This window comes from Papio anubis, chromosome 10, assembly GCF_008728515.1.
Source record: "Papio anubis isolate 15944 chromosome 10, Panubis1.0, whole genome shotgun sequence".
In the NCBI taxonomy this organism is placed as follows: domain Eukaryota; kingdom Metazoa; phylum Chordata; class Mammalia; order Primates; family Cercopithecidae; genus Papio; species Papio anubis.
The window spans coordinates 63,567,894-63,584,535 of record NC_044985.1 but is presented as its reverse complement, the minus strand read 5'-3'; the positions used below and the strand labels follow the sequence as shown (position 1 = coordinate 63,584,535).

Here is a 16,642-nt window from a genome sequence, read left to right as displayed (position 1 = left end):
TAGTCTACGGTCGTGTACAGTAATGTCCTGGGCCTTCACTCAACACTCACTCATGGACTCACCCAGATCAACTTCCAATTCTGCAAGCTCCATTCTTGGCAAGTGCCCTATACAGATGTGCTATTTGTTTTTATTTTTAATCTTTCATACCATATATTTGTTGTTTCTTTTCTATGTTTAAATACCAAATACTTACCAGTGTGTCACAATTGCTTAGTGTTCAGTACGGTAATTATGTGTATAGGTTTGTTGCCTAGGAGCAACAGGCTATACCATAGAGCCTAGGTGTATGGTAGGCTACACCATCTAGGTTTGTGTAAGTACACTTTATGATGCTCACACAATGATGACATCATCTAACGATGCATTTCTCCAATTGTATCCCATTGTTAAGGGATGCATGACTCTATTTTAGTGATAGCTGTATAAATCGCAAAGAAAATCGGAGAAGACTAGGACCAAATGCAGGGGCTAATAAGTCACAATTTGAGGATGCTTACACTCATGCATTCATTTAGTCACTACTTTTTTATTCAGTATCTACTGTGTCTAGTAATGTAGGCACTGTGGCTCAGTGATGGCAAAACAGGCAGAGTCTTGCTGTTATGTGCCTCGAGCACTGCGGGGGCATCATGATCCACTCATTCACCACTTCCTGCCATCCACCCTCCTGCTTCACAAGGTCCCTGCTCCTGTGAAGCGAGTGAGAATAGTCACAATATAGTTGATGAGAAAATAACTATATGATATTTTAGGTAGTGGTCAGAATTGTAAAGAAAATAAAGCAGAGGCAATGATGGGAGTGACTGAGACGAGTTGGGTTTATGTGGGTACTTTAGACAGAGGGTTCAGGGAAGGACTTTCTGGGAAGGGACGTTTGCCCTGAGATCCGAGTGTTGGAAAGATGATAGCCCTGAGATTGGAGAAAATATTCTACGCAGAAGGAAAAATGTAAGAGTCCTGAAATAATTGTGGTCAGGTGCTGTGGACTGAATTGTGTCCTTCCCCAAAATTCACATGTTGAGGCATTAGAGGCCAATGCGACTGTATTTTGGCATCAGGGTCTACAAAGGTATAACTACAGTTAAACGAGGTTGTAAGTCTGAGGCCCTCATACAATAGGGTTAGTGTCCTTATAAGAAGTGACACCAGGGCGCTCTTTCTCTCTCTCTGCCATGTGAGGACACAGCAATTAAGCAGCCATCTGCAAACCAGGAAGAGAGGCCTCACTGAGAATGGAACCAGTTGGCATTTTAATTTTGGAGGAAGCCTCTAGAACCATGAGTAAATAAATTTCTGTTGTAAACAGAAAGCCACCCAGCCTGTGGTATTTTGTTATGGTAGTCTGACTGGACTAAAACATCAGTTTTAGAACATATTTAACTTAAAGCTTACAGGACTTCCTCACAAATTAAATGTGCAGAGTATGGAAAAAAGGGTCAAAGATAACTTGGAGTTTTTTTTTTTTTTTTCCACCTGAGTTACTGGGAAGATGTTGACATGTTATTAAGATAGGGGATACCAGGGTGGGGAGAGAGAATATGTGAAGGGAGAGAAAGCAGGATCAGGAGTCTCACTGGTCATTCATTAATGTTAAGATTTCTGCCTGCTACTCATTGCTGTGCCATTGGACATACCAGTTACGGCTCAGGGATGAGAATGGAAAGTTGGGAACCACCAGCATTCCGACCGGGTTTAAAGCTCTGGAACTGGGAGAGATTGCCTGGTGACATGTGTCAATAGGGAGTCAGTGGCATTCCAGCATTCTGAGAGAAACCAAAGGAGTGGCAAGTGAAATTAAAAGCTTGTGAGGCAGGGACAGCACAAAAACCAAGAATGGTCCCATTGATGTTAATATTTCTAAGAGGTTGAGTGAGATGAGGAAAGAGATTGACAGCTGGATTTGGCCTACAGAGGTCACAGGGCAACTGGATAACAAAAGTTTCACTGGAGTAAGGGGAAGCAAAAAGTCTGTTTGGAAAGAGTGAAAATGGAAGGTGAAAAAGTGGAGACAGGTTTTATGCAGAATTTTGTTCCAATATGGAGCATAAATATGAAGCTGTAGACAAAAAGAGTACAGGATCAAGAGACAAATTTAAAAAATATTTTTATGATGGAGAATTTAAAACACATACAAAAATAGACCTACTAGTACAGACCCACCAAGTGTTTTGTTTTTGTTTTTGTTTTTGTTTTGAGACGGAGTCTCTGTCACTCCGGCTGGAGTGCAATTGTGCGGTCTCTGCTCACTGCAACCTCCGCCTCCCGAGTTCAAGTGATTCTTCTGCCTCAGCCTCCCGAGCAGCTGGGATTACAGGCACGTGTCACCATGCCCTGCTAATTTTTGTATTTTTAGTAGAGACGAGTTTCACCATGTTGGCCAGGGTGGTCTCGAACTCCTGACCTCAGGTAATCTGCCCGCCTTGGCCTCCCAAAGTGCTGGAATTACAGGTGTGGGCCACCATGCCCAGCCCACCAATAGTTTTAAGAGTTAACAATCTTGTTAATCCATATTGGTATGCACTTAGCTACTTCCACATTTTGGGGGGGTTAGGGAGGTATATGATGTCTCACTATGTTGCCAAGGCTAGACTCACACTCCTGGGCTCAAGCAATTCTCCCACCTCAGCCTCCTGAGTAGCCAGAATCAAAGACCTACACCACTGCACCTGGCTGTATTCCTATAGTATTTTGAAGCAAATCGTAAATATCACTAATTTTTCTAGAAATATTTGAAGACTGTATCTCTAAAAGATGAGGACGTTTTGCAATAAATATAATCATAATACCCTTATGACACGTAAAAACAACTCATAATTCCTTAATATCAAATGTCCAAGAAAGGGTTCAAAGTTCTAATTGGCTCATAAATTTTATAATTCTGTATGATTTGTTTGAATTTTTAAACAAGATTCCACCACTGAAATCCCTTTTAGCTTTCATTGCTGTGTCTTCTATAACTTTGTTAGTCTATAAATTCTCTCCATCTTTTTTCCCTCCTTGCAATTTATTTTTGAAAAGACTAGGTTTTTTATTGGTAGTTTCCTATAGTCTGGGTATTCGTCTTAGCCTGTTTTTGCTGCTATAACAGAATATGTGAGACTGGGTAACTTATTAAAAACAGAAATTTATTTCTCACAATTCTGGAGACTGAGAAGTCCAAGATCAAGGCACTCGTAGGCTAGATGTCTCGTTCCATCATGGTGCCTTCTGTATCTTCTGGAGAGGAGGAATGCTGTGTCCTCACATGGCAGAAAAGCAGCAAGAAAGAACCTGTATCCCCCAAAATTCATGTTTCAAAAATTTAATACCCAATGCAGCATTAATTCACTTCCCAACACTTGTGCATTAGGTATTAAGTTTTTAAAACATAAATTCTGGGGGACACAGTCAGACTATAGCAGAATTTCTTATTAAACTTCTGTGGTTTTGTTTAATATGTTCCTCTTCTTTTGTAGTTCCCCAGCATAAACAGTCGGATGAAAAAGTTGGATCAGATTCAGGTTTAATTTTTTTTGGGGGGGCGAGATTGTTTCATGGGTAGTGATATGTTTATCCATCAAGAAGAACATAATGTCTGGTTGCCGCTCTTTCTGTGATGTTAGCAGCCACTGATGCTCAATGCTCCAATATATTCATTAACTAAATATTTCAAAATGGTGACATTCTAATTCTATCCTCCCTTCATCATTTATTAATTTGAATACTTCCTTCATCATTTATTTGCTTAGAGTTTGTTTAAGAAAGGCAGAATAAACATTGAATTCTTTCTCTTTAACAGTTTTATGGTAATAAATAAGTTATGTAGTATCCTCTAACAATTAGCAATTTTTAAAATATTGAACTCACGAATTTAAATATATTTAATGTGTTTCAGTGTGTTGAAGTTATTATCCTTATTGACACTGAAATCATTCCTGTTTGTGTGCAGGAAAGCTTCTTCAATTTACCATCCTTTGACATGCCCTCATAGTTTATTACAGCTTTCTTGCTATCTGGTGTAACAAGCTGTTCTTGGCTCACCTTGTAGAATTATTATCTTACATCTGAAATCATCTATTTCTCCAAGGAGAAGAATCTTTATTTTAAATGAGAGAGGTGGAAGCATATTTGTATATTGATGGAAATAATTCAATTGAGAGGAGATAATTGCAGGAGCAAATTCCTTGAGCAAGGGAGAGAGAATAGGATAAATGGAAGTCGTGGCCTTAGGTTGGAACAGAGACAGCTCATTATTGTAATAGTGCACTGGGCAGAGCAAAATGCTATAGAAATATAAGAGCCATATGGATGATTAGGCAATAAAACTTTGCCTATAATTCTGTGTTAAATCATCACATTTTCCACTTACAAATTTTCTTTCGTTTTTCCATAAATAAACTCCCCAATCAAGAAATCACAAAATATATGAATATCAATGCACTAAATTTTCTAGTTTGTCCATAGATTGTCAAGAATTATTTAAAACTCAAAAGAAAAATACTTAAACATTAAGACTAAAAATTGTGTATTTCTAATTATTTTTCTTTTAATGTGCAAACTGGGTATTTATTCTTGATATATTTGAAAAACTGAAAAATACTGATGTCATGATTTATTTGCTTTTGCTAGTTTGAATCATGATCACAGAAGGATCTTGCTTTAAGCCACAAAGTTCCCAACTAATGAATGTCCTCAACATACAAATGGCAATCCCACCTTGTCAGACTTGACTAAAGAGTTCTCCCCTCTTCTTTTTCTTTATAATCATCCCTGTCTTTGCAGAGCCTATAGCATTGCCCCTTTTCCTCATTTCCTTCTCTCATCCATAATGTCCATTCCACTACATTATTAACGCTGTTGAAGATTGCCCAGATACAAAAAGTGTGAACTCTCTTCTCTCATCCTTAGGCCTGTTATAGATGTACTAAATGAGATTGTTACTCTCTCTCTCTTCTCCCCACCAGAGTCCTTGTTCCCTACATTTTTGTCCAGCTGGATGGGAAGGCAATTTTGAAGAGACAGGACGGCTTTAAGTAATATCAAAGCCTGAAATACATTCTTTAGTGCATTTCAAGCAGGAGACTAAAAAAGAAGCCCTTAGGGCAAGACCCTGATGATGGAATTGGATAGGAAAGAAAGAGAAATAGAGGGAGTAGAACAGTGCTGCTGGCAAAATTTGCAGTATTGAAATATTGCTTATTACCAACCAGTGAAGATTGCAAGAGGAAACTGTTCTCCATTCTCTTCTTTCTTCCTTTAACATCCAAGGCACTCTGGTCCCAGGATCCTGAAATTGATCTCCTTATTAATGGTACTAATATATTGCAGGTCACCAGCACTAGAGTTTAAAAGAATCAGTTTGGAAAACTTAACTAAAACGATTTTGATGGAAACATTTCATTCCAATTTTTCAGTAACCAATTTTCGACTCGTCTTTGGAACCCAGCATAATCATAAATTGTAAATATATTTCAAACTACAAATTAGTATCTAATCACTCAGTTTGCAGAAGTATTGACCCTAATATTCCTTTAAAACAGGAACTTCGGTATTTGTTTCCAGACCATTAACTACTTGATAGAGGATCTAGGGGTGGGTTAAGCAGTCTAATACACAAAAGTTGAAAATTGTTAGACAAAGATGAGTGAAAAATAAATGTTAAATAAATTATAAGAAGATATGAAAATAGAATTGATTTATTGATCTATATATCTTAGAAACAAATCTATTTGTGAAAGTGAGGTAGAGCATTAATTGCTCACCAGGCACATAGTATAATTTTGTTGTTTTTGTTACAGAGACCAACCAAGTATTTTCCTCTTACAAAGTGAAATATACACCAATATTTTCTTATCCCACTGTACAGATTTGCATATTATTTCATACACTTAATTGAAATGTTATATATATAGACGCATGCTAGTTATGAGAGAAGTTTAGTGTCACTCTATCACATATATCTCAGAGAGTTATTAAAATTTAATGAGGATCGGTTGGTGATAAATCCTAGAGTGATAATTTAAAACAAGATGGCAAAGTAAGGCACTTAACCAGGTACTTCGGGAAAATGCAGAGTTGTTTCGCTTGATGCTTCTACATATTTTTTTACATTTTCTCTCAGATTTAATTTAATATTTATACCACTGAGTGACTTGAGTGAGACAGAATGATTGGCATTCTGGGAAAAGTCACGGGGAAAAGTTTTTGAGCATAGACCACTCTGTTTAGTGAAGGTAACTTCTGTACCGGTTTGTAGGATTGAAAGAGGAAGAAACTGGAGTGTTGGAGATGAAATAGAGGACTCTTGCATTTGCCTAATGAGGAGGAGATGAGGCTCTGAATTAGTGTAGGAGCAATGGAAATGGAAAGAGGGGGTGGTTTCTAGATTTTACGGGGGTAGGATTGTGATAGCCTAGTGACAGACTGAGGAACACAGGATGGGGGGTGATGCAGAAGCCTCCCACATTTATGCAGAGAAAGAGAAAGGAGAGTTAGAGAAAGGTATTGAGAAGGAGAAAGTTTGAAGAAAGCCACCCAATGTCTCAGAAGTCAAAGGAGGAGAGGGCTTCAACAAGAGGTCAACAGAAACAATGATTCAGAGAAATACTTTTAGAGGAGGATGAAGAAGACACCTAGATTTAACAAGTAGAAAGTTGATATTAGTTTTTAATAATGTGATGAGACTGGAAGCCAGCTTGTAGCAGGCTGAGGAGTAAAAGAAGTGTTAGCTTGGAGGAAACAAGAGTAAAGAATGATTTTTGAGAAGCGGTGATGCAGTGTAAATGAGAGCAGGTTATAACTCTTCAGGAAAAGTAAGGTTAGGAAGATAGTTTTATTAGGATAATGGAAGTGGATTCTAAAAATACAATGAAGAGGTGGGATGGTAGTCTCTTAAATTGGTGACCACCGGTGAACTATATCTCCTGGGATTCATTCCCTGTGTACTCCCCTCCCCTTGAATTTGGGATGCCCCTGTGATCAACAGAATGTGATGCTCTTAGACAGGCTTCCAAGCCAAGGTATTAAGAAGACCTGGCAGCTTCTGCTTCTTCTGCTCTTGTATTCTGGAAGAAGGCAGCTGCCATAGAAGAAGTCTGACTACCTGACACCACCCTGCTGTGGGGAAAACCTATGCTATCCATGTGAAATCACCACATGGAGAGAGAGAAAGATGTCCAGCCACCCCCCAGTTGTCCAAGGCATCCCAACTCAGGCACCAGACACAAGTGAAGAAGCCATTTCAGATTTTCCACCTACAGAAGATGCCACTTAATCACAGAGGAGCCCCCACCCTGCCTAAATTGCAGACTTATGAGCAAATAAATGTTGTTTTAAACACTGATAGTTTTAGGTGATTGATATGCAGCAATATGTGACTGTAACAGTCACATTTTTAAAAATTATTTTTAAAAATATGGATGGAGAGGTGTGAGGAATGGAATAAAGCCCCAAAGAAGGTGAGTGGGGCATAGGGTCTGGTGGAAGAACTGGTCATCTTGGAAGCGAGTAAGGACACTGCTTTTTCTGAAGCAGAAATAATTGAGAGTAGGGAAGGTACAATGAAATTAAAATGAGATATTGATGGGAGGAAATTGGACCCATCCAAGTTAGACAGTGAGGTATTCTGTTGAGAATGAAGGCTGCGCAAAGAAGCTGAGAGCTGCAGAGGAGAAAAAAGATTGTGAGTGGAATAGAGATTCATTCTGAGATGAGTAAATGGATGGATGGCAGAGACTGTTAGAGCCCCAGTGAGTGTGGTAGTCATGAATTTGTGATGAGGCCAATCAACAAAGCTTGATGATTAGTTGTACCCATCCTTACTGGGATTGGCTTCCTTCAGTGATTAAAACTAGGTAGGTTATCAGCCATTCCACTTGGTTTAGGGGATTTGGATGTCAGTTATATTAACAAATAGGAAAAATATATAGCCCAACAGAAACTTTTGTGTATTTCAGATTTTTCAGAGACTCTTCCCAGTTTTGTATTTTAAAAAGCATGGCCCTGTTTCTTGCCCATTTGCAATACTAAAAATGATTTTCATTAGCAATTGCTGAATCATATACCTGAGATTACAGACAATGCTATTTATACTAAAGAAATTGAGTGCACATCTATTTTAGCTTCCTGCCCTATTTTCATACTTTTATCCATTTGGATTTTTGTCCCATATGTTGTCCTTAGCACCATCTTAAGCTGCTGTCTAGTTATAGCTCAAAAAAACTTCCGTTCCAAATGGGGCTTTATTTCAGTGGGATGGTGGGGGGAGCTGTACTTTCTTTCAATCTATTACTTAACTGACAGATATTGTGAAGATTAATTAGTCAATTATTAAAACTTCTCTGTGGCAGCAAAACAAGAGTTAGTTTTTATACCTGAGAATTGTAGAGAAACTGGTTTTTTAGCTGCTTATATGAAAAATAAACTCCCGGAGGGCTTTGGAATGTGGAAATCCAAGGCTGAAGTGATCCAATGACTTTGAGACACTAATTGGAGTTCGTGATATCCCCGTATCACTACTGAATAAAATCCAGTATCTTCTACCTGATCCATTGCCTCATCTTGACCTCCAGAGGCTCCCTGCTCCCTGACCTCTTACTTTTCTGAGCCTCAAATTCATGATTCGCTTGATGGCTCTCTTTGAATACTGGGTCCTACTTATTTTTGTGCCAAGACCTAGCTGTGTTGGTTCTCTCAGTTCTGGCTGCTCAGTCTGACTTTATGATAGACTGCAATCAACGGATCTGAAGTTTCACCCTTTGATACATCTCTCACCAACTAGGATGTTGCCCCACAATAAGGAAAGAACTTGCTAAGATGCAATATCCATTGATCTGTGCAATGCAATACCTAGTTCTGTGGCTAAACATAGGGAGTACTCAGTGATATTCAGGTAAGTTTAGCAGCTACTAATTAGGTTTGTTCACCAGAAAATCCCAACAGGCCATTTAAATGTGATAAGGCAACACAAGTTGTCATGTTAGGGTTGATGAGTAATGTTCCAATTGCATTCAGTGAGGAAATCTAGGTTAGAATTCATTATTGGGGAGGTTCTTTCATTCATTAGCTAGTAACTGATTTAGGACTTCTTTAGGTTCATACCTATTTGCTAGAAGTTAATATACATTAAGACAAGCATAGAGTAACTATCAAGTTAAAGAAATGACAGCCTAAAGGAAATTGAAGTTATACATCATGTTATTTGCTGCAGATAAATAAGCTAAGCATTTCAATGGAAACAAAAGCACATTTCTTGCAATCCCAGTCAAACTACATGTTAAATACATTGGGAAGGAGAAAATAGAATCAAACAGATCTATGGCTTGGAAACTGGATTGGCATCAACATAGCTGGAAAATTCAGGCCAAGTTTGAGATGTGCTAAAAACCAAATTTCCTAAAGGGCTGGGAGACTTTGGCTTGCAGTATTAAGCAGTTAAATTCTAGAGCTGTTTCATTTGTGCCAGGTACTTACCATCAGCGACATCAAACTTGCATAACTACACTGCAGTTTTACTACTGAAAATAAACTTTTCTTGGCCTGAAAATGTGCAGAAGGTAAATAGCAAGAAGATGTCAAAGCTGCTGTGCAAAAAGCTTAAGGGAAACATTTATAGGACAAAGCTTGAGCATAAAGAACTCCTCAAAGACAACTGGCAAAACAGTTTGCCTGTAAGAGGTAGCCATTACCTGGTTTGAAACAACAAACCAAGCAAACTTACTTCATGTGAGGCCTTCCAAAATGATAACTAGCAACAAGGATGCCCCAGAGATCATAAAGTGAAAAATGGTCATCAGTAGCAACATGGGAACATTTAATTCCTATTATCTGGTATGAAAAGACAACTTTTCATACAATGCTTAGAGTGAATGCTTCTATGCTCCGTGTATACACCCCGTTCTGGGCAGGCAAAGGTGCTCTTTCTCTCAGCTACCTAGGACATGGGCTGCTGGCGACTCAAAGCTGATTCCCTCACTCTCTGTTGAAAAAGAGCTGCTTTGCCCAAGGTTGTGCCCCCTCCACAGCCCATATCCAGTGACTGGTACAAAGGCCTGCCCTCCTTGTCTTGATTCAGGACAACTCTGAAGGGCCATCCCAGCTTCACATTTTCCCTCCAATACTGTGGAGGCCTCTGTTGCAACTGCCTGGAACTTCTCACTCTGTCCTATTATCCTGCTTTTCTCATGCTTAAAAAGGTTTTGTTCCTGAGAGCTAACGCAAAAAACTACTCACAGGCAAATCCCTCTCTCAGCATCTCTTTCCCCAGAACTCAATCTAAGACAAGGTTAATCTGATACTAACACTGTGTAATGGGACAGAAATGGCCAATGTACACTTTTTCCCAGTCTTCCTTTCCTCTACTCCTCTAAAGAGGAGTCATACTTTGCCTGCTTCGTTTCTTCCCCTGAACCAACCTGCTAGGAGCAGCATAGTACATTGCAGAGATTTTATAAAAGGAGAAAGGTGGTAGGGAGAAGGATTATAGTGCTAATGGGACGAGATGCAGGAGAAGCTGTGGCAAATAATACAAGTTTTTGGCATTAAAAGGAGATTTTATCAGAAATATCATTGTGTACAACATGATGAATTGAATTATTGAGAAATTAATTTTTGTGGCTTTACTGTCATTCCATTCTGATGTTGGATTACATGGGTCACAACCTTTAAGCTTTATATTTTAATATGAGTAACTTCAGCTTTGGGTGTGGACAATTACACCAGCAAAGCCAATATTTTAGGAGTGTTTAAAAATAGGACAAAGTTTCATATAGTCTGATCTATATTTTTTTAATTCTATGAATTTAAATCAGCAAAATATAGATTTATAGGGTTCAGGATTTTAAACAATAGAGTTCATAATAAGATAAAAATAATTAAATAATGTTTTTAACCCTAACAATGATAGACATCTTTTGGGGGAAACTACCCCCCAATATTTCAATGTAGGTTTTTTCTATTTTCCCTAAGTGTCAGCCGGTCTGAGAAATAAAGAGAAAGAGTACAAAAAGAGGAATTTTACAGCTGCGCTGCCGGGGGTGACATAATGTATCAGTAGGTCCATAATGCCCCACCTGAGATGCAAAACCAGCAAGTTTTTATTAAGGATTTCAAAAGAGGATGGGGTGTACAAATAGGGAGTAGGTCACAAAGATCACATGCTTCTGAGGCCAATAAAGATCACAAGGCCAAGGGCAAAGCAAAGATCACAAGGCAAAGGGCAAAATTAGAATTACTGATGAGGGTCTATGTTCAGCCATGCACATATTGTCTTGATAAACATCTTAACAGGAAACAGGGTTCGAGAGCAGAGAACCGGTCTGACCAAAATTTACCAGACTGGAATTTCCCAATCCTAGTAAGCCTGAGGGTACTGCAGGAGACCAGGGTGTGCTTCAGTCCTTATCTCAACCGCATAAGACAGACACTCCCAGAGTGGCTGTTTATAGACCTCCCCGCAAGAATGCAATTCTTTTCCTAGGCTCTTAATATTTAATATGCCTTGCTAGGAGAAGAATTTAGTGATATCTCTCCTACTTGCATGTCCATTTATAGGCTCTCTGCAAGAAGAAAAATATGGATCTTTTTGCCTGACCCAGCAGGCAGTCAGACCTTAGGGTTATCTTCACTTGTTCCCTAAAATCACTGTTATTCTGTTCTTTTTTAAGGTGCACTGATTTCATATTGTTCAAACACACATGATTAACAATCAGATTTCATATCGTACAAACACACATTTTACAATCAATTTGTACAGTTAACGCAATCATCACAGGGTCCTGAGGTGATGTACATTCTCAACTTATGAAGATAACAGGATTCAGAGATTAAAGAAAAGACAGGCATAAGAAATTATAAGAGTATTGTTTGGGAACTGATAAATGTCCATGAAATCTTCACAATTTATGTTCAGAGATTGCAGTAAAGACAGGCGTAAGAAATTATAAAAGTAGTAATTTTGGGAACTGATAAATGTACATGAAATCTTCACAATTTATGTTCCTCTGCCATGGCTCCAGCCAGTTCCTCTGTTCAGGGTTCCTGACTTCCTGCAACAGACATCTAAATCACTATTAAAACATCCTTCAAAAACATCTACAAGTGTCAGCCACATACATATGGGAGCTTGAATACCAGTATAATGGTCTGTGGGAATTTAGGGACAGGAGGGTTGAGATGCTCCAGAAATCAGCATTTTAGATATTCAGTAAGTTACAATTATTCTAATGTCTAATACCAATGACACAGAAGTATAATTGTTCAGGCTGAAGTAAGATGCAAAGGCATGTGAAGATAAGTAGAAGTCCCTTTCCTATTAGACTTGCAGCCCAGGGACCATGTCCTTATTGGACTCTCTTGAATTGGTTTTGGGTTGGTTGTGAATCAGAGCATCCTAAGTTACAAGACAAATCTTCTTTTTTCTTTCTTTCTTTTTTTTTTTTTTTGGCTATTCAAAAAAATAGGGGTAATTAAGAATTATTAGACAATTTTTCTCAAGATTAAACATTTCTCAAGAATAAGTCTTAAAAATATAGATAAGTACCTTTAGTGTTACACATAGGACAAGTATTCCAAGTATTTCTGATTTCAAGGAACTGGTAGTCATCATGAGCTTCAAGTAAATCTACCAAGATGCTCCAGTTTGTCATCCTTCAACTTGTTCTTTCTTTCAAGGCCTAATAGACAAGCTTTCCTCTTAAAAATCTCTATCTCTTTGATTTGATTGCAAAGACTCCAAATTCAGGGTTGCAGAGCTTATTGGAGGAACTTAGAACAAGAAAACTAAACACCTTTTTCAGAGGAAAGGATAGAGAGTGGTGGGTTGCCCATGTCCCCTGTATCTTCAAACCTACCCAGAGATCTATTAGGTTATTCTTGAAACCGGTCTCATTTCTGTCCTATGCTCATACCCCTGGCCACCTGTGAAGTGGACCTCCAGAAATCAATACCTGTAACTTTAAATTTTATGTAAAAATTTATTTTGGAATCCAAAATTTAAAAAATTGTTTCAGAAACATTGACATATACTTTTTATAATGTTATTTGGTACATGATAGGTGTTTATGATTCAGAACAGAAATATGTAGAGGGTTAGTCCTTTGAATCTTACCATTCTTTAAAAAATATATCGAAATACAGCATATTGTAGCCACAAGTAAGTATTTTATAAGTGTATAATGCAAGGAATTTTCACACAAGAAACACACTTGGTTAAAGAAACAGAACGTTATCAGCACCCAGAAGCCCCCTGTGCCTCCTTCTAGTCGCTGCCCTGCACCAAAGATATTGCTATCTTGACTTCTTACTCCTTAGGTTGGTTTTAAGTGTTTTGTTTTTGCATTGCACATAATTGGATGCAAAAAAGATGTACTTTTTGTGTCTGGTTTCTTTTTTCACTCAGTATTATTATATTTGTAAGATTTATCCTGATTGCTGCATGTTGCTGGAGATCATGCATTCTCATTGCAAGTATTCCATTGTATGATAACACAACATATTTATGCCTTCTTCTAGAAACATTGTCCCTACAACCAGCCACAAAAATCTAATTTTCTACACATGGATATAGAGTGTGAACTAATATATAAGGAAGGGTGACAGAGTGGGAGGAAGAGAATGAGAAACTAATGAATGGGTACAATGTACATTGTTTGGATGATGACTTCACTAAAAGCCCAGACTTCACCACTAGGCAATATATCCATGTAACAAAGCTGCACTTGTATCCTTCAACTTTATACAAATTTTTAAAAAATCTAATTCTCATGGTTTTGTCTGAATCTCTGGAGCTACTCAATGCTCTGGGGCGGTGACACTAACCTTCCCCAGGTTTTTTATTCCTTTATTACCAAAAAGCCATTCCAGCCCACTTTGAAAACCTACAGTTGCACTTTCAAAACAGTAGTCCCTGCCCATATGTGACTACTGAGCACTTGAAATGGAGGGCTACCATTATACTACAATTTCAGATGTGCTGCATATGTAAAATACACACTGAATTTCAAAGACTAGCTATGAAAAAATAATTCAATAGTTTTTATATTGATTACTTGTTGAAATAATGATTTGGCTATGTTTGACTAAATAAAATATATTTTAGCATTAATTTCACTTTTTTTTACTTTAAAAATATGGCTACTGGAAAATTTAAAATTAGATAGATGATACTCATTTTTTTTTGTGGGGGGTGGTGTTGATCTAAATCACTATCTTATATAGGTGGCTTAGTTATTATTATTATTATTATCATCATCATTACGCTAAAAGCTAGAAAGTTAGAGCAGGTGATCCCCCAAGTTGTTTGTTCAAAAAAATTATCTGAAGGTCTACGCGTCCACTGGAGCAGATACACATAATGCCCAATTACCCCTTCCGCAATTTGAAGTTGGTCCAAGTGAGAACCAATGCGTACCTGCATAGGATATAGGTGCTTCACATATGCCTCGGGTAGCAAACGAGCATGGATATTTTTTACATTACATTAAGCACCGATAACTTTAATTAAAACTATGAAAAGAGATGTTGATTTTAGAAGTATATGAGGCTAAAATTCACGAGAGGCTTCACATTTTGAGCCTCCATAGGGAAACCAGTTTTTGCTTCACTTAACACTGTTTATAGCTGCTGTTTGTTTATATGGAACGTGGCAGCTAAAGTTCAAACAATTTACATATAGCAATGTAATTTATATGGAGTCATTTTGCAGGCCAGCTGAATAAAGAAAGTGCCAATGAATTTTAAAGTTTTCAGACACGTGTTTAGGTTTTATCATTCACAGACTGCATCTCAGATCAATTCCAAACATTCAAATTAAAGTAGTCTCACAAGTCCCACATCCATACAGAAATTAAGATCATCCTAGTAAAATAGAAATATATATGCAAGAATTCTTTAAAGTGAAGATATGATTCCTAACAACATAGCTGAATTCTATATTCCATTCATACTAAAGGTTTTATTCTGATATATTGCTTTTCATCTGGTAGAATTGAGGACTGTTGAGTGTTTCACTGGGCAAGTAAATTTTTTAATCTTTTGGTACATCTAAGTTTTTATATTTTTTACTCATGTTTGCATTCTTCTCCAGTGTCATTAGTACTTATTAGTGACAAATACACAGGCATGCCTCTTATCTTTAAAGTCAGAAAGCCTTTAAATTATTAACAACCCATAGAAATATGGCCTCTTCATTGTGCATTACATTCTGTTTCAGATTCCCCATTGCCCTAATCCTTTAATTAAAACTGGTGCAATTTAAATAATTGCTATGATGTTCTCATGATTTTATATTTTAATTGCATTTAAATGATGAATATTTGATGCCATGTATTTGTCAGACAAATAGGAGTAAGTGTCCTAGTTCACCAAAAGACAGTTACCACGATTTAGGCTATGGAGGCCTGATGAAAAGAATTAGGAAACTAGGCACAACCTGTAAATGTGTCCAAGGGGCAAATTCAAGGACTTCATTATAAATACCTTTGTGGGAAAAAGAAAAACCTTGCTGATTTCAAAAAGGATTAAAAATTGAACAGGCCTCGTGTTTTCATCAGGAAATGATCTGGTTTTAGAATCTCTAGTATTTTTTAAGCTATTCTGGGGACTGTTTTAGAAACAGCCTCAGCTTCTGTAGAATGACCCTGTAAGTAATGCACTGACTAGAATTTGTTTTACTATCATTGGATCTTCACATAAAATCAGCCCATTAAAGTCCTTCTCATAATCTTGAGAAGGAATAGAAAGCATTACTTCAAAGCAAGAATGGGATGACAGAAACGGATGGCCTGTGTGCTCTTCCATCCCTGTCCTTGTCACACACAGAGCAGCCTACCGTGTGGGTGAAGTTCCCACAAGGCCACTGAAGACAGGAAGCAGAGGATGCAGCCTTCTGCAGGCAGGAAATGATTGCCTACATAGAATCCAGAAGTGGTACAGCTGGAAAGGCCCTGGAAGTCATCAGATCCAACTTCTCTCCTTATGAGGGTGCTGAGGTGGAACACTCTCGTTACTGGCAGAGCATGATCTGCTTGTAAAGTACAAAAAGTCACAGGAAGTAAAATGCATGCACACACTCCACACACACATGTGTGCACTCCCACCCCCCACATTCCCACCCCTGCCCTCTGTTTTCAGTAAATTCTCCCAGGGTGGTGTGTAGAGAAGAGGGAAGGGGATTCTTTACATGGACCTGGGCTTGTCCCTTGAAAAGCAACTCCTGAGAAATCCTCCTGAGGAAATTTTTCAGACTCAGTGCTTCAGTCTTGAGGGGTGGGAGACAGCTCATCTATCTTAAGCCCACAGTTGTCGATAGTGTGTTTTACGCAAAGAAGGATGTGTAACCTTTTTTATCAGCGTTGTCTACGGCACAAAGGACCCAGGTTTTATTCATTTGCAATTTATACACTGCCTACTTCCAGACAGATGACGTGTTTGGGTTTGTGTTGCCCTTCTCTTTAGTACCTACATACATGCAGGAAAGGAGAGACTCGCCTGGAGAATGCAGTTGTTAACTTCCAGCAGCCCTAGGAGACAACTCCAATTTTTAACAGCAAATTGATACTATTGTCTGATTCAGGAATGAAATTTTCAATCAAAAACATCCCCACCCTATTTTGAAATCACCAGAGCCTTTGAGGTTTGATTGAAAAGGCCAAACTTTTGGACC

General features: G+C 38.1%; 1 long non-coding RNA gene across 3 annotated transcripts in view; it reads right to left on the bottom strand.

The window, feature by feature from the left end:
- Positions 1–2,404: 2,404 nt before the first annotated feature.
- Positions 2,405–16,642, bottom strand: part of LOC103876360 — a 36,180-nt gene continuing 21,942 nt past the window's right edge. For 2 of the 3 annotated variants that reach the window (XR_635566.4, XR_001893423.3), the window contains 2 exons: positions 15,809–16,000; positions 11,914–12,026 (listed from right to left, as the gene is read on the bottom strand). This is a non-coding gene — a long non-coding RNA (uncharacterized LOC103876360). Of the gene's footprint in view, positions 5,270–11,913; positions 12,027–15,808; positions 16,001–16,642 lie in introns of those variants that run through there. The other variant, XR_635563.4, reaches the window with a different exon arrangement.